The 25135-nt window shown below is 44.5% G+C and overlaps 1 protein-coding gene across 8 annotated transcripts in view; it reads left to right on the top strand.

Moving 5' to 3' along the window:
- LOC105496436 (ankyrin repeat domain 6) overlaps positions 1–25135 on the top strand; it is a 72538-nt gene that overhangs the window by 7437 nt on the left and 39966 nt on the right. Inside the window, exon 1 of one of the 8 annotated variants that reach the window (XM_011766848.3) lies at positions 16295–16315. The exons of the other annotated variants lie outside the window; for them this stretch is intronic. The gene's annotated coding sequence lies outside the window, so the exon portion shown is untranslated. Of the gene's footprint in view, positions 1–16294; positions 16316–25135 lie in introns of those variants that run through there. 8 annotated transcript variants of the gene reach the window in all.

The following is a 25135-nucleotide window of genomic DNA, read 5'->3' as shown; positions in this document are numbered from 1 at the left end:
TTGTACAATTCAATAATTTCTAGTGTATTTACATCACCACTGCTATGCACTGAATTGTTTCTCCCCCAAATTCGTTTTTTTCAATCCTAATCCCTAATGGTATTTAGAGATAGGGCCTTTGGGAAGTAATTAGGTTTAAATGGGGTCATGAGAGTGGGGTCCTTGTGATGAAATTAATTTCTATGTAAGAAGAGGCACCAGGGTCTGCTGTCTCTCCCCCTCCCTGCTATGTGAGGACACAGTGAGAAGGTGGTCATCAGCAAGCTAGGAAAAGGGCCCCAACTAGAACCTGACCATGCGGGTACCCTGAACTCACGCATCCCAGCCTCCAGAACTGAGGAACAAATCTCTTGTTCTGGCAGCCTGAGAAGACTAATACAAGCACATTCAAATATTAGAACATTTCTGTCATCACAATTAAAAAATATATATATTTTGAGACAGTCTCTCCATCTGTTGCCCAGGCAGGAGTACAGTGGCACAAATCCTCAGCTCACTGCAACCTCCAACTCCCAGGTTCAAGTGATTCTTGTGCCTCACCCTCCCATGTAGCTGGGACTACAGGCACATACCACCACGCCTGCCTAATTTTTGTATTTCGAGTAGAGATCAGGTTTCACCATGTTGGGCCAGGCTGGTCTCGAACTCCTGATCTCAGGTGATCCACCCGCCTCGGCCTCCCAAAGCGCTGGGATTACAGGCATGAGCCACCGCACCTGGCTTCTAGTAAAAATCATCATACCCATTAGCTGTCACTCCCCATTCCCACCCCCAGCTCCTGGCAACTATGAATCTACTTTTTGTCTCTATAAACTTATCTTTTCTAGGCATTTGATATAAATAGAATCATATGGTATTTGGTCTTTTGTGTGTGACTTCTCTCACTTAGCATAAAGTTCTCAAGGTTCATCTCTGTTGTAGCATATATCCGATAAGGACATACTATATTGTCCTTATTGCACTTAGCATGTTTTCAAGATTCACTCGTGTTGTAGCATGTACCAGAATTTCATTCCTTGTTAAGGCTGAATAATAATCCATTTTATGTATATGCCACATCTGGTTTATCCCTTCATCCACTGATGGGCACTTGGGTTGTTACTGGCTTTTGCCTGTTGTGAATAATGCTGTATGAACATGGGTGTACATGGGTGTTTGAGTCCTTGCTTTCACATCTTTTGGTTATATACTCAGAAGTGAAATATGGTAGTTCTACTTTTAAAGTTTTGGGTAACTTCCATACTGTTTTCCATGGCTGTTGCACCATTTTACAATGCTACCAACGGTGCACAAGGGTTCCCACTTTTTCACATCCTTGCCAATACTTATCTTCTGGTTTTTTTGGTTTGTTTGTTTGAGACAGAGTCTCGCTCTGTTGCCCAGGCTGGAGTGCAGTCATGCGATCTTGGCTCACTGCAAGCTCCGCCTCCCGGGTTCACACCATTCTCCTGCCTCAGCCTCCTAAGTAGCTGGGATTACAGGCGCCCGCCACCATGCCCGGCTAATTTTTTTGTATTTTTAGTAGAGACGAGGTTTTACCGTGTTAGCCAGGATGGTCTCAATCTCCTGACCTCGTGATCCACCCTTCTTGGCCTCCCAAAATGCTACTGTTATTACTGACCTTCCTAATGGGTGTGAGGTGATATCTCGCTGTGGTTTTGATTTGCATGTCTCTGATTATTAGTGATGTTAAACGTCTTTTTATGTGCTTGTTTGCCATTTGTATATCATCTTTGGAGAAATGTCTATTCAAGTCCTTTGCCTATTGTTTAATCTGGTTATTTGATTTTTTTGGTGTTGAGTTGTTCTTAATATATTATTTTAATATATATATTAAGATATATATAATATATATCTTCTAATTATATAATTAGAATAAAGGATTAATATCTAGAATATATTAAGAACTCTTATATTTATATCTTAAAAGATATATATATATAAGATATAAATATGAGTTCTTAATATATTCTAGATATTAATCCTTTATCATATATTTGATTTGCAACATTTTTTCTCATTCTATGGTTACCTTTAGGAGTACTTTTTTAGAGCCGTTTCAGATTTACAACTAAATTGAGAGGAAGGTCCAGAGATTTCCCAATATCTCCCGCCTCTAAACATGTTTATTTTATTTTATTTTATTTTTATTTTATTTTATTTTTTTTTGAGACGGAGTCTCGCTCTGTCGCCCAGGCTGGAGTGCAGTGGCCAGATCTCCGCTCACTGCAAGCTCCGCCTCCCGGGTTCGCGCAATTCTCCTGCCTCAGCCTCCCGAGCAGCTGGGACTACAGGCGCCCGCCACCTCGCCCGGCTTATTTTTTTGTATTTTTAGTAGAGACGGGGTTTCACCGTGTTAGCCAGGATGGTCTCGATCTCCTGACCTCGTGATCTGCCCGTCTCGGCCTCCCAAAGTGCTGGGATTACAGGCTTGAGCCACCGCGCCCGGCAAACATGTTTAACCTACCGGATTATCAACATCCCCCACCAGAGTGATACATTTGTTACAACTGATGAGCCTATACTGACACATCATTATCACCCAAAGTCCATAGTTTACATTACGGCTCATTCTTATACATTCTATGGATTTGGAAAAATGTATAATGGCATACATCCACAAGGATAGTATCATATAAATTATTTTTACTGCCCTAAAGATCCTCTGTGCTTCACCTGTTTATCCCCTTCCCTCCTCCCACCCCAATCCCTGGCAACCACTGGGTCTTCTTACTGTCTCCATAGTTTTACCTTTTTCAGAATGTCATATTGTTGGAATCATACGATATTTGGCCTTTTTATATTGGCTTCTTTCACTTAGTAATATGCATTTAAGGTTCTTCCATGCCTTTTCATGGCTTGATAGTTCATTTCCTTTTAGGACTGAAAAATCTTCCATTGTGTGGTTATACTACAGTTTTGGATGCATTCACCTACTGAAGAACATCTTGGTTGCTTCCAAATTTTGGTAATTATGAGTAAAGCTGCTATAAACATTCATGTGCAGTTTTTTGTGTGGACATACATTTTCAACTTTTTTCATTAGATACCAAGGAGTACAATTGCTGGATCGCATGGTAAGAGGGTTTTGTTTTGTAAGAAACTGCCAAACTGCTGCATTCCCATCAGCAATGAATGAGATTTCCTGTTGCTCCACATTCTCACCAGTATTTGGTGTTTCAGTGTTCCGGATTTTGACCGTTCTAATAGCTGTACAGGGGTATCTCATTGTTTGTAGCTTGTCTTTTTACTCTGCTGATTGTGTTCTTTGATGCACAAACGTTTTCAAGCTTGATGTCTCATTTGTCTATTTTTGCTTTTATTGTCATATGCAAGAAAACATTGCCAGATCCAACGTCATGAAGTTTTTCCCCTTGTAGAAGCTTTATAGCTTTGGATCTTATGTTTATGCTTTTATTCCATTTTGAGTTAATTTTTTATATAGTGTAAGGTAAGGGTCCATCTTCATTTGTTTGCATGTGGGCATCCATCTTTCCCAGGACCACTTGTTGATGAGACTATCCTTTTCCCATTGAGTGGTCTTGGCATCTTTGCTGAAGATCATTTGACCATATACATGAAGGTTTATTTCTATGCTTTCTATTCTATTTCACAGGTTTATATGTCTTTATTCTAATACCAACTGTTTTGATTACTGTAGCTTTTAATGTGTTTTGAAGTCAGAAAGTGTGAGCTCTTCAACTTTGTTCTTCTCAAAATTGTTGTGACTGTATATCACAGTTTTTTTGTTTTGACACAGAGCCTTACTTTGTTGCCTACGCTGGAGTACAGTGGCGCAAACATGGCTCACTGCAGCCTTAACCTCCTGGGCTCGAGCAGTCCTCCTGCCTCAGCCTCCTGAGTAGCTGGTACTACAGGCATGTGTTCCCCATGCCTAGCTGATAAAAATTAGCAACATCCTGGACTTATGCGATGCTACTGCCTCAGCCTCCCAAAATATCACAATTTAAAATCAAACGTATAATTATTGTGACTACGTAAAGGCTGCTCACTGGTTAGCTGAGAATGATTACATTTTTAAAAATATGTATGATTACATTTTAAAAAATATATAGCTTATTATTTTTCCTGGAGTTGATAGTTACCCTAATTTTTTCACTTGTTTAATTTGATTTAAACTTACTGGTAAGTGTTTCATCTACTATCCAATAACTCTGTGAAACTGTTCTCAGTGCAATTCGCCGTGAGTAAACCTATTACATATTTATCAGCCCAAGTCTCTTCCTGGGGATATCCCCTCTGGAGTCATTTATCCTTCTTTCTGATTAATCTGGGTTGCTCTCTAGTTCTGCAATCATCCTGAGAAGTCCTTTCACCTCTCCCCTGTATTAGATCCCCTGTTTGCTGGAACCCATGTCATTCTAACTTTGATACTGCACATTCTTTGATATCTTCCTAAGAAAGGGAATATGGGCATAAATTTTTTGAGAGTCTGCATGTCTAAAAATCCTTATTCTACCCTCTTGCTTAAGTGACAATTTGGTATAGAAACTTAGCGAATTATTTTGCCTAAGAACTTCAAAGGCAGTGCCTCATCTTTGAGCTTACAGGGTTGCTGTTGGGAAACTCAGCTTATAGTGTTCCTTGCAACTGCCTTCTGAAAGGCATTTTGCATCCACTCTGCCCCTTGAAGGACCTACCCATTCAGGACTCAGCTCAGGAGCCACCACCAACATGAAGTCCACCCAGTGAATGGTACCCTGGATGGAATTTGCTCTCCTCCTAATTGATGTAACTTTGTTCTCTATGCACTCTGTCCTTCATACGGCTCTGTGGGTGCTCAGAACTCCCCACTGCATCATCACTGTGACCAGGGTCATAGTGTCTCTCTTACATATATCTGTGTTTGACAGAGGAGAAAGGCACTGAATTTGGAAGCCAAAGACCTTGGTATAGGCGCCTGTTCTGCTGCTTATTAATGTAGACCAGGGTTGCTCATCCTCAGCAACGTCACTGACATTTTGGGCCAGATCATCCTCTGCTGCTGGGGCTGTGCTGTGCATTGTAGGGTATTTAGCAGCATCCGTGGCTTCTTGCTGTAGATGCCAGTAGTACTTCCTTCCCTTGGATTTTGACAACCAAAAATGTCTCTGGACATTGACAGACATCCCCTGAGCAACAAAATTGTCCCTACCTCAGAACCACGCATTAGGCCAATCATGTCAGGAGTCTCAATTTCCTCACAGACCTTACAGAGTTTTTGTAAGCACTAAATGTGATAGCACATATTGCCATAGTTATAAAATCTAAGTGGGCCGGGCACGGTGGCTCACGCCTGTAATCCCAGCACTTTGGGAGGTCGAGACGGGCGGATCACGAGGTCAGGAGATCGAGACCATCCTGGCTAACATGGTGAAACCCCATCTCTACTAAAAAATACAAAAAATTTTCAGGGCATGGTGGTGGGTGCCTGTTGTCCCAGCTACTTGGGAGGCTGAGGCAGGAGAATGGCGTGAACCCGGGAGGTGGAGCTCCCAGTGAGCTGAGATCGCACCACTGCACTCCAGCCTAGGCGACAGAAAAAAAAAAATCTAAGTGGACATAAAATATTGATTATTTTTTAACTCTTCCAGTGCCTAGCAAGGTACTCACATAGTAGACCCATCTATGCAGAATGAGGGGAATAATGTTATTGACTGTAAATTTCTTACACTTTGATAGTAATTGCAAAGTATTAGGTACTCTTGTAAGAGCTCTACAACAATTAAATATTTTAAACCTCACCATGGCTATTATCCCCATTTTACAGATGAGGAAACTGAGGCAAGGAATGATCAGGTAACCTGCCCTGGGTTTCCCTTAGAAAGTGTCGAAACTGCTATTCAAACCCTGGCCATCTAGTTCGAGAGTGAGAGTCATTGCTCCCATAGGAGGCAAGGAGGAAAGTTCCCCTTGGCCCTTAAAGGCTCACTGAAAAATCAACATACAAACGGCAGATAAATTGTATTAGAGGCATAAAAATGTATTTAACATGTACACACAGGAGGCTTCAGAATGAGGACCCAAAAATTCAGGGGAAATTGTCCATTTTAATGCTTAGATTCAAAAGAGTGTGGACAGCCGTGTAGAAACATGATTAGACAAAAAGGGCATGATCTAATGCTGATTGCATGAGAAACCCAGCACAGCCTGTCTGTCTACGGTCTTCTTGGCCCTTCTGAGCTGAGCATTCCTGACTTCTGGGTATGAGGCAGGTCCCTCTCTGGAATCGAGTGTTAAGACCTACAGTCAACTAGGTCAGATTTTTTTTTTTTTTTTTTTTTTTTTTTTTGAGACGGAGTCTCGCTCTGTCGCCCGGGCTGGAGTGCAGTGGCCGGATCTCAGCTCACTGCAAGCTCCGCCTCCCGGGTTCACGCCATTCTCCTGCCTCAGCCTCCCGAGTAGCTGGGACTACAGGCGCCCGCCACCTCGCCCGGCTAGTTTTTTGTAGTTTTTAGTAGAGACGGGGTTTCACCGTGTTAGCCAGGATGGTCTCGATCTCCTGACCTCGTGATCCGCCCGTCTCGGCCTCCCAAAGTGCTGGGATTACAGGCTTGAGCCACCGCGCCCGGCCTAGATAATTCTTTATGGCCTGCTTTTACACAGAAAGGGGAGGAGGGGAAGGTTAGAGTAATATTTTTAAGTTTTATGGCTGGCTTTAGGGGTAGGAGGTTCTGGTTTCTACGACCTGCCTTGGGGGAAGAGGGATTCTAGTTTCTGTGGTTAGCCTCTGGGTAGGAGTTGAGGGGCCAGAGATAGGAGGGCAGGAAGAGGTCAGAAAAAAACTTTTTTCCTGAGGCCTTCCTTTTGGGGTATTGTTTTTTGAGCCCCAACACTGGTAACCATCATGTTTCCACTATGTGGTTTATAAGTTTAGATTGTGAACTTCCTGTGAGCTGCTGCTTATTAGAGCATACTCCTTGGCACCTGACACATCATGGATATAATCTGCAAATGTTTCATTGACTGGGAACTCAATCTGCTCAGGTACTTAAAAAAAATAAGCGATATCCCAATAATGGGATTGTACTTGTATAAAACATTTCCAAATTATTTTCACATATATGTTGCTTGTCCCCAGAGCCTTGTAAGATATATATGGTTTCCCTTGAGAGGAAATGAAGTCTCAGAAGGAAAGTGACTTGTTCAAATAGGGCATGCCAGAGCCCAGATGAGAACTGAAATTTCCTGGCTCCCATGGACATTTTCTCTGCCACAGAGAAGGGCATCTCTTCTGTCCTGGAGATTTTACTTCAGCTCATAATGGATGGTTCCAGTATGTTATTCACTAAGTAAGGGTGGGTTGTCATGCACAGGACATGTCTTCAGAGCAAGTGGGGTTGGGAGCTGGAAATTGATGTGGGAACTACATGTAAGAATTTAAAACTCATGTTTTAAGAGAAAGTCTCACTAAGAACTATGATTTTCCATTTGCACAACTTTCATATTTAGACCAGTAGTACTTCACCATGTTGACAAACACATTTTCAGCTGGAACAGGTAATCTGACAAAAGCACTGGATATGCTGAGAAGTCTGACATATCTCTGGAGCAAGTTGTTAGAGACAATAATTCAGGCTCATGACCCTTCAGTTTTCTGCTACTCCTTTCACCCAAGTCACCTGTTCCTTCCCTCATTTAGGCAATACATTTTGAGCTTCAGCTGTGTACTGGTGAACAAGACAGGAAAAAACATCTTGGTCCTCACTGGAGCTTGCATTCTTGGTGAGACAGGCTAGAATTTGATACTGTTGCCTGCACTCCTATCCCTGAAGCTCCCCTTGGGTCTGTCAGCTCTCCCTCCTGGTTTTCCTCCCCAAGGTGCCTTCTCCATCTCCTTTTGCTCTTCCTGCCTCTAAAATTGGCTTTCCTCAGGCCCTCTGCACTCATCTGCTCTCCCTCTGTACACCCACTTGGCTATTCCAGCTCAAGACTGGTCACCATGTCTCCATCTCCGACTTGGCCCTGTCTCCTGATCCCCATGGCCAGCTGCCTTCATGGGCATTTTTAATTTCTTTTTTTCTTTTTTTTTTTTTTGAGACAAGAGTCTCACTATATTGCCCAGGCTGGTCCTAAACTTCTGGACTCAAGTAATTCTCCTCCCAGGTAACAGGGACTACAGTCATGAGCCACCATGCCCAGCCTTCCTGGGCATCTTTATGTGGAGAATCCACAGGTTCAAATTGAAGTGCCCACGCTGGAAGCTGCAACCCCTCCTGAGGCCTGGTCCTCTTCCCAAGGTCCCTTTATCAGTACAAGGGAGCCCCATTTGTGCACACCTCAAGCAGAAGCCCAAAGCCATCCTTTTTTCTTTTGGGTCTTTGACATCCCTCCACTTATGCTTCCTGTCAGTGACCAAGTGAGGCTCATTATGCTTCCTAACTTCTCTCAACTCTGTGTCTTTCTAGTTGCCCCTGCTGGCACTGCTTGAGATATTTGATACTAAAACGAAAAAATGGGATATATTTTTTCTTTGCAAGAATGCTCTGGTTTTATAAATGAACATATTCTCTCCAGTTCCCTTGTGCTTTAGTCAGATACCTTCTGATACAGCTTAATTTTGTTACCTCAATACCAACAGGTGTTTTGTCATCTGGATAAACCCTTTGCATTGCTCCTTAGTGCCAAGCATTGGCCATAACATTAGAGTTGAGAGCCTCTAGGAGTCCCCAGGCAGAGTATCTTTTCCTAGAACTGTTAAGAAGCTGGTTAGCCTGGGCAACATAGTGAGACCCTGTCTCTACAGAAAATAAAAAATTAGCTGGGCATGGTGATGTACACCTGTAGTCCTAGCTACATAGGAGGCTGAGGTGGGAGGATTGCTTGAGCTCAGGAGGTTGAGGTTGCAGTGAGCCATGATTGTGCCACTGCACTCCAGCCTGGGCATCAGAGGGATATCCTGTCTCAAAAAGCAAAACAACAAAAAAGCTGGTCCTTGGAATGTTTTACCAAAGTTTTTATCTTCTCCAAAAGGAAGTAGACAAAGATTGTTTGATACAAGTTGGTTAAGAAGAAAATTCAGTTTCATTCATAAAATTCATCTCCATTTGATACCTACCACTCTCCCCGAGTAATGAAGTTGAAATTTAGATAATTAAGCACAAACCCCAGGGCCTAATGAGCTTGTTCATAGAAGGTGAACCCCCTAGAGTTCTCTGCAGAATGGCCAAGCAGAAAAAATCAGGAGGTGCAACAGGGCAGGTAGCATGGAGACCATATGGTGTGATATACTTCAGTTTAAAGAGGCAAGTCTACTTCTCTCTACAAATGTATGCCTGCATTTGTGTGAGCCAGGAGAACCACATGGGACACATGAGACTGTTAACTTTGGCTACCTAGCAAGGAAGATGATTAGCTTTTTTTTTTTCCCCTTTCCACCCCCCTCCCTTTTTTTTTTTTTTTTTTTTTAAACAGAGTCTCGCTCTTTTGCTCAGGCTGGTGTGCAGTGGTGCAATCTCGGCTCACTGTAACCTCCACCTCCCGGGTTCAAGCGATTCTCCTGCCTCAGCCTCCTGAGTACCTGGGACTACAGGTGTGCACCACCACGCCCGGCTAATTTTTGTATTTTTGATAGAGATGGGGTTTTGTCATATTACCCAGGCTGATTTCAAACTCCTGGCCTCAAGTGATCTGCCCACCTTGGCCTCCCAAAGTGCTGGGATCACAGGCATGAGCCGCTGCATCCGGCCTGATTTTTTTCATTGTATTGTTTCAGTTATTAAAATAAGCATATATTAATTTTGTACTTTGTCAAATATAAAGTCAGGTTTAAAAATATGTGTTGAGTGCCTGTACCAGCAGTGGGCCAGGTGCTTGCCATATACTATCTGGTTGAAATCCTCAGCTCTGCCAAGCTGGTGCTCTTATCTCTGAGATGCCAATAAGGAAAGGGAGGTGCCAGGCAGAAAGTAACTTGCCCATGACCAAAGCAGCAATAGGTGCTAGCCCTGGGAAGGAGCCGGCTTTGTGTGGTCCTGAGGCCCACATGTAGGACACTCGTGACCCTTGTTTCCAGCGCCTCCATAGTCCCTGCCCTTCCACCACTATGCTGACCACCCCTCAGTGCAGACAGAGAAAGAGGCTGTCTGCAGGGCGGGCCAAAGGGACTTTTCTCCTCTGTCCTTGCCTCCTGCACGCCATTCCCAGAGTTTTATCGCAAGTTCAGAAATTCCTGATGAAGGCGGTGTAGTGTAGAAGGTATTAGCGTGGATGCAGGAGCCAGCTGCTCTGTTTCAAATGCCAACGATATTTACTAGCTCTGTGGTCTTGAGGAAATTACTTTATCTCTGTGCATCATGTCGTCACCTCTAAAATGAGGATTAAATAATAGTAGCTACCTCATTAGGTTATTTAAGCACTAACTGAATCAATATATGCAAACTACTTAGAACAGTGCTCAGCACATAGTCAGTGTCAAATGTAGTAGGCACTGAGGGGATTCTGAGAATGCAACAATGCTAAGAGCTGTGGTCCAAGGCCATTCATTGTTCTCATCTGAAAAATGAGGATAATCTCGACTTCATGAGATTGCCATCAAGACTAAATGAAGGCTGGGTGCGGTGGCTCAAGTCTGTAATCCCAGCACTTTGGGAGGCCAAGGCTGGTGGATCTCTTGAGGCCAGGAATTCGAGACTAGTGAAACTCCATCTCTACTGAAAATACAAAAATTAGTCGGGTGTGGTGGTGCACACCTGTAATCCCAGCTACTTAGGAGCCTGAAGCAGGAGAATCGCTTGAACCCAGGAGGCGGAAGCTGCAGTAATCCAAGATAGTGCCACTGTACTCCAGCTTGGGCCACAGAGCAAGACTCTGTCTCAAAAAAAAAAAAAAGGCTAAATGAGATGACAGAGTGTTTAGCTCAATGTCCAACATTTAATAAAACTATCAGCTTTTTGGAGTAGAAGTTGAGAAGCTGATTCTAAAATTTATATGAAATGCAAGAGACCTAGAATAGCCAAAGCAACACTGAACAACAAAGTTGAAGGACTTTTGCTACCTGATTTCCAGACATACTAGTATCTTCCAGGCTTACTACAAGAGTCAAAATTATAGGGACAGAAAATAGATCAGTGATTGCTAGGGGCTGGAGATGGTGGGAAATGATTGACTGCAAAGGAGCAGGAGGGAATTTTGGGTGGGGGGATGAAAATCTTCCATATTTTGTTTGTGGGGTTGGCCGTATACATTTATCCAACCATATGAAAGTGCATACTTTAAAAAAATGAATTTTGTTGAATGGAAATTATACCTCAAGAAACTTGATTTTTTTTTTTTTAAAGATAAATCTCCTAAGTGTAATTGTTACAGATGAGGAAACAGAAGCTTCGGGAGGCTGAATAAGTCCTTTGTAGGTTGCTTGTGGTTCCTGTGGGGGTTTTGCATTGTGTTGTCTCCCCATGCTGGTAACTACTGTACTCCAATATAAACTTTCAACTTTTAAAAAGGGAAATGCAAAGAGTTCCACTGTAGTAAAGTAGTAACTTTCCCCAGCGTGAGCACCTGATGGTGTTTGCAGAAATGAAGAGGATGACTGGCTGGTAAATATTTTCTGGCAGCCACTTTCAAGGGAACGCTGCAAGTCAATAAATGGTATACATTCATGGCCTCAAGAAACACAGTGAGAACAGCCTCTGCACTGGGGGACTCTCCTGCTGCCACTTGCTGGGCTTCCTGCTCTGAAACCTGTTTCCAGTTTCGACAAAACCTCACTTCCACGCGGGGTGTGCGACACTGGTGTCCCAAGGCAGGAGAGCAGTGGAAAGGAAGGATCTTTCATGGTGGTCATTTGCTTTGTTTTTGATTTCCTGGTTTGTGTTTAATGTTAGGACTTACCAGAATGGTGTAGCCTGAACTCATGTTTGCCGGCCTGCTGGTTCCTAGTCATTTGCTTTAAGTTGTCACTCCCCAGGACGTGGGGGAAATTGACACTTAAAAGGTGGTTGGTCAGGTAAAACTCTTCACTTGGGAGAATGTGTTGTATATAGCATGCTCCTGCCAGAGGACCCCATACACTTATTTTAGTTGGAGTAGGTAATGGTTCTACTACAGAAGGCACAAAGTTTGCCTAGTCCTCCTCCCGTGCTGCCCCCACCACTTAGTGTTTCCCTCCCTGAAGGCACCTGTTTTACCTGCTTCTTACATTGTTCCTGATATACTTACGTACATACATGCAAGTAGATGTAGCTCTGTGTGTTTCCCCATTTTATACAAATTGTGGGATACTATACTCTCCTTCTTCATTTTAATTGGCTTAACCAATCCCCTATTGATGGGCATTTAGATTATGTTAATCTCCTGCCCTTACAAAGCATGCTGCAGTGACTCTGTTCGGAGGTTTTATTGCACAGTACGATTATATTTGGGGGATAGATTTCTCTAAGTGGTACTTCTGAGTCAGAGCATGCATCCCCTTGCAATTTTGACAGCTAGAGCTAAATTGCTCTGCAAAGAGGTTGTGCCAGTCTACACTTCACCAGCAGTGTGTGAGGGGCCCGAGAGGACTGACCTTTAAACACATGATGCCAGTGGTACCCTGGGCTCTGTCTGCTGCCTCTCCTGACCCTTCACCATCTGAGCTCATCTTACCTTTCTAGCCTTCTCTCCAGGAGCTCTCTGCTAAGGTGCATTTGGCCTGTGTGGCCTCGGTTCCTTTTCACTTCAGCATGCGTTTCGTAGAATTTTCTCTGGGTTGAGTCTGGGGCCAGCTGCCTGGGAATCAAAGGGAAAAGTGGGGGAGTGGCTGATGGGAGGGGAATAGAAGAGGGGATCTCCACACCTCTCCTCCCCTTCCCCATCCCCCATTCCCAAATGGAAAACGGAGTTCCCTCCCAAGACACCTGGGTCTTTTATTCTGACCCCAAGTACCCCAGTGTGTTCTCACATCCAGAGCAAGGGCAGGAGCCCATGCAGGGCTGCTGTAGTGCTTGGTTCTGCTCTGAGTTAGCACATCCACACACTGTGTGGAGCAGGTGTCTCTTCACTGAAACAAACAGGGCATTGAGGGTATATGGTTACATGGCAGGTCAAACAGAAAATCTGCTTGTGTTCTACAATAGCTAGAAGCATAACCCTGTGGGAAGAAAATCTCAACTGGGAAAACTTAGGCTTTTATAGTTTATCATAAAAAAATCTCTGGGGAAAATTGACATATGGTGCTAATTGTGAGAAAGTTATAAAATGAACATATGCTAACATTTTATTTAACTCATTAATTAAAGAGGAAACTAGTAAGATGTTACAACTGTTTTGAAGGAGAATTGTCAGGCCAGGCCCAGACAATTAAAAAAAATTTTTTTTTGTAGAGATGGTGGGGGTGGAGTCTTGCTATATTAATTGACCAAGCTGGTCTTGAACTCCTTGCCTCAAGAGATCCACCTCAGCCTGCCAAAGAGCTGGGTCCACAGGTATGCACCACCATGCCAGGCTAACTTTTTTTTACTTTTTGTCGAAATGGGGTCTTGCCATGCTGCCCATGCTGTCTTGAACTCCTGGGCTCAAGCAGTCTTCCCACTTCAGCCTCCCAAAGTGCTGCGATTACAGGTATGAGCCACCGCGCCCAGCCCCGTTTTAATTATTTTCAACTGTTCAATCCAGTGGCAGTAATTGCATTCACACAGTTGTGTGATCATCACCACCATCCATTTCCAGATCTTTTTTCATCTTCCCAAACTGTAACTTTATACCCATTAAACACTAACTCCCCTTTTCTCCCTCCCACCCAGCCCCTGCCAGCCACCATTCCACTTTCTGTCTCTATGAATTTGTCATCCATTTTAAAGTCTCTCACAATTTTTCCTTACCAAGAGTAGAGGCAATGAATCACATTTACCATCTTTTCAACCCTGCCCAAGTTATTAGCCTCCTTGAGCCTTCATTTCCTGTCTGTAAAATCAGCACAACAGCACTTACCTCAAGGATATGTGGTGAGGATTATATGAGGTAATCCATGCAAAGTGCTTAGAACAGTGTAATTAAGGATGTAGAAAGAGCTCAACGGATGGGAGTTGTTATTATGAAGACCATCTCCCCACCTGAGGCAGCTGTCCTCAGAGGCACAGAAGTCAACACTGGTTCTCAGTGTTGACTGCGCATGTGACCCCCTTTAGAGCCTTAAATACTGATGCCCAGGCCTTCACCTAGAGGCTGTGGTTTAGTTGGTCTGGGGTATGGCCTGGGCTTGGGATTTTTCAGAGCGGCAAGACAGAGAACTTTTCACTGCTCTTGGTATTTCCCCCTGAGGTTTCAGAGCCTTCCATGCAGGGCAGGACAACACTGTCCATTGAGCACTGGGCCAAGACAGTGGTTAGACATCTGGAAGTTGTGCTGCTCTTTGTAGAATACCATGAAATATTGATATTCTAAATGCCATGATTCAAACTAGAGACAATTTTATCAGCAGGAAAGAAATGTCTCAAATATGGGAAGGCAAATGTATGCTGTGAATTGTCGTGTGGCTTGTCTATGAGACGACACATGAAAAATTATTGGGTCAATAATATGAGTCTTAAGTGTTAACTTACTGTGATAAGGATGGTAATTAGGCATGCGCCACAGCGACTCATGTTTCTAGCAAAGGTAGGTAGGTGTCCCTAGGAGATGCTCTTTGGAGGAAAGAGGCAGCGCCTCAGATGAGAGGGAAAATGGAAGATTGGTGTGGCAGGTCAGACACGCTGTAATTGAGGAGAACAAGCCTCAGAACTTTGGGGATGGGCCCCCAAAGCTAACTCAGTCATCTTAGGAGAGGCTTTTAGGCTGCTGTTAAAGAATCTAGGTAAGAGTTCGTCTTGAATCTCTTGGCTGCTCTGTCCTGCCCCTCACTGCCTATGCAGAAGTACAATATCTTTTCCTCCTGCCCTCTGTAAAGGCCCACCTTATTTACAGTGGTTCTCAGTGGCAGTGAAGGCAGGCCCTGTTTGCTGCCTGCGTCTCTCCTCAACTCTAGTAGGCTTGGTGGGAGGTTGGGCCCAGAGGCCCCGCCAACCCCTGAGTGTTCAATCAGCAAGCCATCCACCATCTGCCACCACCGTGATTTGTCCATATTGTATCCTGTTGCCTTAGCAGTCTGCACTTAAAAGTAAGTCTTAACTACACAGCTGAGTGCTTTATAACCCAGATTATGTGCCAGTAAAACTCCCTGAAAACATATATTTAGTAGGTCCTAACCACTCTAGACGAGACATTATAATATTGTGGCACAGCTGGGTGTCAGCGTTTAAAAATCCTCCCTAAATACCTGTATCTTTCTTGAATAAAATGCGTTGGAGGATTACTGGTTTCCAGGCCAGTAATCAGCATGTTGTGAGGCTTGCATGGGTGATTCTCCACATCCACACCCTGGTAGTGCTGTGAAATGAAGAAGCCAAAGAGGAAAGGAGCTCTCAAAGCCACTGAGCTGCCCACTTGGGCCTCTGCTCAGAAGCCAGTGCGTCCATTGGCGAATTCCCTGAGGCCCTCTTAGTAGTTGTCTTCTTTTTCTTTTCTTTCTTTTAAGTTATAATGACTTAGGTTTCAGAAAATAAATTAAGCCAGGAACTTGTCGGGACACTGAAAATTCTTTCTCAGCAGGCCAATCAGTTTGTTTCTAGTGAGAGTGGGCTGTTACATGTTTCCTTGTTCTAAGCCAATAATTTAGGGTACGTGGGTGAATAGGTAGCAGCTCTACCTAGTCTGCTTTTAGCCAATTGATTGAGCAATGTGTAAGAATTATAAACCATGATCAAGTGAAATTTATTCCAAGTATGCAAGACTGAGTCAACATCAGTGTAATCTACCATATCAACAAGTGCCTTAGCTCAGGCTGCTATAACAAAATACCACATATTGAGTGGCTTAAACAACAGACACTTATTTTTCACAGTTTTTTAGGATGGGAAGTCTAAGATCAAGGTGCCTACAGATTCAGTTCCTGGTGAGTGCTCTCTTCCTGGTTTGTAGATGGCTGACTTCTCTCTGTGTGGCAGAGAGAGGGGTCTCTAGTCTCTCTTCCTCTCCTTATAGGGACACTAATCTTGTCGGGGCCCTACCCTCATTTCCTTATCCAAACCTAATTACCTTCCAAAGGACCCCATCTCCAAATACCAACATATTGCAAGTTAGTGCTTCAACATACCAATTTTAGGGAGAAACAAGCATTTAGTCCATAACGAGCTAAACAAGAAAAATCATCTGATCATATTAACAGGTACAGAAAAAGAATTTGACAAAACCAAATATCCATTTGGGAAAAGAACTCTCAGAAAACCAGAAATTGAGGAAAACTTTCTCAACGTGATAAAGAACATCTAAAAAAAACCAAGAGCTAACATTATATTTGGTGGTGAGAGACTGAATGTTTTCCTGCTGTCATAAGGAACAAGACAGGGATGCCTGCTCATTCACTACAGTGCTGGAAGTTCTAGCCACCACAGTAAGGCAAGAAGAACGTGAGGAATTTAATCCCCAAAAAAGTCCTAGACATGGATGGTGGTGGTGGTTGCGCAACATCATGAATATACTTAATGCCGCTGAATTATACACTTAAAAGTTGTTAAAATGGTAGATTTTATGTATATGCGTATTTGACCACAAATTTATAAATCACACACAAAAAAATGGACCCAAGAAGAAGCAGAAAACTTAGTCTAATTAGCATAGGAAATATTGGAAACACGATTAAAGATGCAACTTTTAGAAAGTACTAGGGCCGGCCAGGTGTGGTGGTTCACACCTGTAATCCCAGCACTGTGGGAGGCCAAGGCAGGTGGATCACTTGAGGCCAGCAGTTCGAGACCAGCCTGGCTAATATGGTGAAACCCCATCTGTAAAAAATTACAAAAAGTAACCGAACTTGGCGACATGTGCCTGTAGTCCCAGCTACTCAGGAGGCTGAGGCAGAATTGCTTGAACCCGGGAGGTGGAGGTTGCAGTGAGCTGAGATCGCACCACTGCACTCCAGCCTGGGTGACAGAGTGAGAGTCCGTCTCAAAAAACAAAACAAAACAAAAACTAGGGCCAAATGGTTTCATGGTCCTGTTTTATATTTTATCAACAACAAAAAATCCAATGTTATTTAAATTATTGTAAAGCACAGAACAAAATAGAAAGCTGTACTTTTTCACATAGTCAGCACAATCTTAATGTCAAAAACAGATAAATAAGAACAAGAAACAGCAATCTCAATTATAAATATTGATTTTTAAAATTCTTTATAACATTACCTAATAGAATGCAGCATTTATGAGAATAATAATACAGTGTGACCAGGTGGGTTCCAGGAATGCAAAGATGGTTCCATAATTCATTAAACCAACAAATTAAAAGAGAAGAACACATGATTATATTAACGGTTGCTGAAAAGGCAGTGATTCTTGTTTTCTGGTTTTTGTTAGAAACCAGAAGAGAAGCAAGAACAGTCCTTATATCCAACCATAGTTCATCGTGCATTGGCCTACCATGCTGTGCTCTGTCAGTGTCAACCCATTGAAAAATGTAGTCTGGCCTGGCATAGTGGCTCACACCTGTAATCCCAGCACTTTGGGAGGCCGAGGTGGGCGGATCACAAGGTCAAGAGTTCGAGACCAGCCTGGCCAACATGGTGAAACCCTATCTCTACTAAGAATACAAAAGTTAGCTTGGCGTGGTGGCACATGCCTGTAATCCCAACTACTCGGGAGACTGAGGCAGGAGAATCATTTGAACCCGGGAGGTGGAGGTTGCAGTGAGCTGAGATCGTGCCACTGCACTCCAGCCTGGGTGACAGAGCAAGACTGTCTTGGGGGAAAAGAAATGTAGTCTGGGCCACCACCTGTGAGGAGTGTGTGGGCCATTAACTGATGCCTTACCACTCAACCACTCAGGGACAAGTATACTGTAGAAGCTGATGGAATCCTTAATAGCCAGTTTCGTTGCCTGAAATATTTTGGTCCTTCTTGCTGGTGGATCTTTCTAGAATTTACTGAGTTACCTCAAAAGGAATTCTTGTCTGGGCACAGTGGCTCATGCCTAAAATCCTAGCACTTTGGGAGGCTGAGGTGGGTGGATTACTTGAGGTCAGGAGTTGAAAACCAGCCTGGCCAACAGGTGAAACCCTGTCTCTACTAAAAATACAAAAAAATTAGCTGGGCATGGTGGTGGGCACCTGTAATCTCAGCTACTTGGGAGGCTGAGGCAGAAGAATCCCTTGTACCTGCGAGGCATAGGTTGCAGTGAGTTGAGATCATGCCACTGCACTCCAGCCTGGCCGACACAGTGAGACTCCGTCTCAAAAAAAAAAGGCCAGTCACAGTGGCTCACGCCTGTAATCCCAACACTTCGGGAGGCTGAGGCAGGCAGATCACGAGGTCAAGAGATTGAGACCATCCTGGCCAACATGGTGAAACCCCGTCTCTACTAAACATACAAAAATTAGCCGGGCACAGTGGCACACGCCTATAGTCCTAGCTACTTGGGAGGCTGAGGCAGGAGAATCGCTTGAACCCGGGAGGTGGAGGTTGCAGAGAGCTGGGATCACGCCAGTGTACTCCAGCCTGGTGACAGAGCGAGACTTCGTGTCAAAAAACAAACAAAAAAGGAATTATCTTATCAATTAAACCCAATTGTTAGGAATAACTGATTCCTAACAATATACATTTCAAATCACCTCTCCATATAATTTATGATTATTATTATTTTACAGGACCATCCTAATACTTCCATCCTTGTGTGATGGGACTGTTGGCCCCCAGTGCAGGAATTACCATCTGCCCCCATTGCATTTTGTCTTTTTAAAATTGGCCTATTTCAATCTGAGATTGTTTTGGATCCTGATTTGTGTCAGCCAAGGAATTTATTCCCTTGCCATTTCTTGTCACCTATTGTCTGATTAAGATATGATGTATCACTCATGTAAGTAGACAAGTAGATAAAACACATTTGCAACAAGGAAAGAAAACTCTGAAAGCTTCTTAAACTATAAATTGTTTTTAAATGTAAAGTTTTATTTTCTTTGATCGATGGTACTTTTTCAGTTTTTTTCTTGAATGTGTTCCATGTTTTCTTGAATGTCAACTGTCTTCATTGAATCATAAGCCTGAGAAGGACTTTGAACTTTTCTGACCCAAATTTACACCATTCCAGGCTGTTGAAGCTCTCAGGGAACACCATCTGTGATAAAAAGGACCCTTGAGACACTTAGAAAAGTTGGTGGGGTCTTCCACTATTTAAAATCTAAACGAGGAGCCAAGTGACCAGAATTCCAGCTATTGCAGTTCTGCCAAAAATAAGATTGGAGACATTGAGAATTCATTTCACCTCTTCAGCCAAATGAAACTCTCAAAGACTCTTCCCATTCTGAACATTATGTTTGTAAAATATGTGCCACTCTTATTTTAGTAGTGTTACAACTTTCTTGCCTCCTACTACTTCTCTCTTAATGCGACAGATAATACAGGCAGACTGACTCAAAAGACTTGACTCAAAAAAGACTGCATGACCCTGATCCAGTTTCTCATGGGTCTCCTGAAGAAGCTTTATGAAATGATTACACTAATTTAACCTATATTCTTCCCATTACACCATTTCTTCTTGTGTGGGTCACATCATGCAGCTACCCTCCTTGTTATAGTCCCTAGTTAAGATGGTTAAATTGTTTTATTGTTTGAGCCAATGAGTCTCAATTCCTTTATACAACCTTTCCCTACTCCGTTCCTTCAGAGTTTCTGCCCTTTTATTCCTTTGACTTCTGCTGCAGGTCTCCTTTTGACTCTGGTCGTATCTGGTCGTAAGAATATCATTGAGACCAAGCACGGTGGCTCACGCCTGTAATTCCAGCATTTTGGGAGGCTGAGGCGGGTGGATCACCTGAGGTCAGGAGTTCAAGACTAGCCTGGCCAACATGGTGAAACACCATCTCGACTAAAAATACAAAATTAGCTGGGTGTGGTGGTGCACACCTGTAGTCCCAGCTGCCTCCCAGCTAAGGCAGGAGAATTGCTTGAACCCAGGAGGCGGAGGCTACAGTGAGCTGAGATTGTGCCACTGCAGTCCAGTCTGGGTAAGACAGAGCGAGACTCTGTCTCAAAAAAAAAAATGGTGTTCCAGGAATGGCTAAGCACCACACCTTTCCTTCTCACTTTTCAGGTGCATTCTGTCGGGCCAGGCCTTGTCCAGGCCTACTCTGTTAGACTTGTCATTCGTGGGACAGGTACTGACAGGTCCTGAAAGGCCTGCCCTTTAGTAAGTAGGGTCCAAGATACTGAAGCAGGAGCGAGGAGCTGGGACCCAGCCTGCCTCCTGGCTGGAGTGATGATGGACCAGGGTCATGGCCCTGGGCTCCCAGGCCCCATGCAGTCAGTGGCAGGGGCAGTTGACTGGCTTGTTTCTGTAGGTTGTAGTTCTCAAATGGCCCTGTTTCGCCTCCCTCCAAGGGTCGTGGCCCCTCCTGGGGAGGGATTTCTAACGTAACGCCTTGGTCTACCGGGAGAGTCCAGGAAGGAGGCTGAACGCCAGTCTGAGACCTGCTGGGAACGAAAACACCTCCACTTCCTTTCAGGGTTTCTTTTAAGCCAATTACCTTTGGCTGGGCTCTCTTGTCATCCTCACTGGTGGGAGATCATTATCTTAACGGGAATTCTCCTCCTGGAAGGTTCCCACTCCCAAGTGGGAGTTGGTCTCTTCAGAGTGAATAGCAGGGACCGTTTCATTCTGGGCATCATTGTGATCCCTTGTTCCATGTAATTTATGGCTTGCCTGCTGGAATCGGAGTCACTCTGATGTTCCCATGCAGCAGTTATGCTGGAGTTAGATCCACAGGGCTCAGCCTGCCTGAACAAATCACCATCCCGGGCCAGTGCCTCAGTGGTGTTGACAGTGGGGACACGTTTTTGTGGTTGTTGCTTCGCAACATCTCAAGACCCTTTGATTCGGTTCCCTGGAAGCGAGGCCCTGAGTCTGTGCCTCTTCCTGATTGGATCAGAGGGAGATGCAGGAAGTCGGGGTGGATACTGCCTCTTCTCACCCCTGCCGGCCTCAGATGGCCCAGCCTGATACCAGGGCCCCTTGGAGGAACAGCACCTTTAAAGGGTTGAAGGCAGTGGTTCGTAACCTCCAACCACACCTGGAGATGCACTGAAAACGACTGGATAAAAATGATAATAGTTGTATTGGGTTGTGGAATTATAGAGGATATTCTTTTCCATATTTTTAGTAATGTCATTACATTGCTTATATACTCTGAAGATCTGGGAAGCTGTAGGTTGCGGCAAGGTAGTATTTTAGGTGTTTTATATTGACAGGCTGACGAGAGCATCAACAAGAATGTAAAAGAGGTATGGCCCTTGCTGGAGCAGGCCTGAAGAGCAGGTTTAGCCTAAGGGCCTGCAGCTGTCCAGGGAGGGTTTATCCTGGCCCCTCCTCATCCCATCCTGTGGTTCTCAACCAGGTCACACATTAGAGTCACCTGGGGGAGGCTGTATAAAAACTGCCTGGGCCTCACCACAGCGAGTTGATCAGAGATTCTGGAGGGAGAGGCTTACGCACCAATAGAGAGAGAGGACAACAGACCAACCTCCCCAGGAGAACCATATGCAGAGAAAATAGAAACCATCTCTCATTGTCCTTGAGATTCTAAAAAAATCAGGTTATTTTTAAACAAACCCCAGAGGTTAGTGGCTGGGCTAAGGTAAAAAACCCAAGAACTTGGGAGCTTCCTAGGCGTAAGACATGAAGCCCCTGCTCTGCCAGGGAAGAATTTTGCTCCTACCCTCACCCCCAACACAACCAGTGCAGTGCACAGAGTGGTGGGGAAAGCAGGCAGCTGGGCTCAGATGGCTTAAGGGGTGAATCCAGACTCCATTTACCTGCTGTATAACTTAGAACAAGTGACAGAATCTCCCATGCCTCCGTTTCCTTATCTATAAAATGGGCTCGATAATAGTGTCCACCTCATAGGATAATTGGGAGGATAGAATTAGCGAACATGTGTAAAATTCTTAACGTAGTGCCTTCTACACAATAAATGGACCCAAGCGTTCAATAAATTCTGGCCGCTGGTGTCTCTTGCTCTGCTCGATTATTGGTCTCGCTGGGCTCACCAGGGCCTGGGTTGAGTTAAGCTGAACTGATCTTTGAGGATAACTGGGGTAGGACTCAGGATAACTGGGGTAGGACTCAGGGCAAATTGATGCTTTAAAAATTCTTCCCTTTCTTTCTTTCTTTCTTTCTTTTTTTTTCCCAGAGAGAGGGTCTTATTCTGTCGCCCAGACTGAAGTGCAATGGTGCAATCGCAGCTCACTGCAGCCTTGATTTCCCAGGCTCAATCCATCCACCTTCCTCAGCCTCCTGAGTAGCTGGGACTACAGGCGCACAAAACGATGCTCAGCTAATTTTTGTATTTTTGGTAGAGATGGGGTTTTGCCATGTTGCCCAGGCTATAGAACTCCTGGGCTCAAGTGGTCCACCCGCCTTGGCCTCCCAAAGTGCTGGGATTACAGGCGTGAACAACCTTGCCTGGCCCAAACTTCTTATCATTCATAATACATGGCCTTTTTTCCTGTTCCCATTTCTTCCAGCGGCCAGTCCTAGGGGCACGGAAATGGAAATGAGAGCAGTTGCATCCTTAAGTCTAAGTCATTCAAAGCTGCCTCTAAGGATCAATTTTTATTTGCTCCCTTACCCTTAGAGGGGTTCCAGCCTTTCCCATTAGTCAGACATGCCTGGGGGCATTCCTGTGTGCTGGATAGGGGCAACTTCTTCTCCAAAGGGCTCTATTTTTGTTGCTATTTACTACAGAATGTTCTGGAAAACCAAGTACATGTCTGCTGCTTTCTTGCTTTTCTCCTTTGGCAGGTGGTGTATGTTTAAGAGGGTGGGTCTTGTGCTAGGAAAGCCCTGGGGACCAAGGAGACAGCTTCAGCTTCTATAGGAAACCTATTACTGCCTTTGCTATTGCTGTACTTTAACTAGAGGCCAGAAAAGGAGCCAAGCATGAGCAGGGAACACAGCCCCTCCTCAGAAAAACTCCTGTGCCATTGTTGTAGCTCAGCTCCTGAAGCTCTCAGGATGTCACACCACCTTGCTGACAGGAAGCCTGAGTGCTGTGGGAGGCCAGGAGCATTGCTGGAGAATCAGGGAAGTCACAGTTTGGAGAACGGTGTTCTCAGTGAAGAACGCCCTTCCAAGAAGGGACACAGAGACTGGGAACCACAGTTTACATTTCAAAAATGGAAGTGGACAAGCGGGCCAGGACTGGCTGATGGGAACCTGGACCCTCCAGCCATAGCCCTTCTGGTTGGAAGAGATCCAACTCTTCACCCAGATCCATTTGACTTTGGAAATATCTCACTGGTCTTTGCGAAGGCAAAGGTGTGGGGTGTCGAAGAGGAGAGGGAACGGTTGGGGTGTACTCTGGGTTGGGGGCTAAGGACAGCTGGAAGGAAGGGAAACCCATGCTGGATGGTGGATGTTACCTCGTCCTTATTTCAAGCCTCTGGAGTGGGCAGCGGAGGTTATTCCTGTTTTACAGATGAGAAAACAGGCTTAGTTTAGGGGATTAAGCACCAAATGACACAGGAGTTATTGGTCAGAGCTGGGATTCAAACTAAGCCCTGATGCCTCTGGCCTTTCATGTCTCCACTGGTGGTTCTTTGTTGACTTTGGATTAAAAAGGTGTCTCCAATCTAGGCCTATCCTGTTTGTAATTTAGAGTTTCTAAAGTGCCCTTCCAGAAGTGATCTTTGAACCCGTCTTTGTCCTTTTGGGCTTCTCTAACAAGGTAACATAGAGTAAGTAGTTTAAACAACAGACATTTTCTTCTCATGGTTCTGGGAGCTGGGAATTCCATGGTCAGAGTACCAGGAGGTACTTGGGCATCTGGGATCCCAAGCACGGCAGGAGGATCTCTTGAGACACAAAAAAGAACCCCTTGCCAGGCACGTGGCTCACACCTGTAATCCCAGCACTTTGGGAGGCTGAGGCAGGAGGATCACTTGAGGTCAGGAGTTCAAGACCAGCCTGGCCAACATGGTGAAACCCCATCTCTACTAAAAATAAAAAAATTAGCTGGGCGTGGGGCACGCACCTGTAGTCCCAGCCACTTGGGAGGCTGAGGCGAGAGGATTGCTTGAACCTAGAAGGCGGCAGTTGCAGTGAGCCAAGATCATGCCACTGCACTCCAGCCTGGATAACAAAGCAAGACGCCATCTCAATTTTTAAAGTACTCCTGGGTCTGTTGGCCCCTTTCCAGCCTCCCCAGGCAGCTTTTCTTCATGCTGGTCTGTATTTTCCAGCTGCCCAGAAGCACTTGTGTCCCACCATGCTGTCACCTCTCTCATAGCACACACCTCTCTGTCCTCATGTGATGAACCCCCCTTTGTTTCAGAATGTCTTAGGAAACTTTGTGAAGGGCACTTTACTCAATGTCAGGAAGTCCTTGACAAGGATATGTGGCGACAGATGGAACTGAGGACCAGGCCCAGCCAGTGGAACCTGGTCATGCCACTCTATCTGATCAGCTATGATTTCATTGGAAGAATTGAGATGGGGAGCACACGGCTGAGCACAGTCACCACCAGAGAAAGGTCACTCTTCATCTCAGACGCTGCCTTTTTACGAAGGCTTTTTATAGCCCACTTTTTTTGGGGAGTGATTAAAGTAAGCTCTGACCTCTTTCCTGAATCATTCTAGTGCTTTGGTCACATTTCATGGGGAGAAATTAAGATCCCTTATTGTTTGTTATCTCTGTTTTCCTCCATGGCTCATGGCTCATTACCTGTGGCAAACTAGTGCTTTCTTCAAATCATAAATGTGTATCCTGCTAGAGTATCAATAAAGGCCTTTGGGAAGACCTTAGGGGTGTGCTTCAGCATGGGTGGGGCCATGGTTCAATGATGTTTGAATGTTTCTTCACAGTAAAACTTGTAGGGGAAAGCAAAGGAAACATGTTTGCTTTAGAATTGGAAGAATTGGGAGTTTGGCAGGGCAGTTCTCTAGACAGAAGCTGATTCGCATCAAAAAGTGTTATTTCTTCTGGATGTCACCCTTGATGTGGCACCTTGGGAGCCGACATGCTAAGGGCAGTTGAAGCGAATGGTCTTCTCTATGACCCAGCAATGGGGCTAAGAAGCCTACTCAGGTGCACATACTAATGTGTTCTGCAACCTCCTGGCAATAGCCTGGGTGCCCA

This window comes from Macaca nemestrina, chromosome 5 (genome assembly GCF_043159975.1).
Source record: "Macaca nemestrina isolate mMacNem1 chromosome 5, mMacNem.hap1, whole genome shotgun sequence".
Classification (NCBI taxonomy): domain Eukaryota; kingdom Metazoa; phylum Chordata; class Mammalia; order Primates; family Cercopithecidae; genus Macaca; species Macaca nemestrina.
The sequence above is the reverse complement of the archived record's forward strand: the minus strand, read 5'-3'. Positions and strand labels throughout refer to the sequence as shown.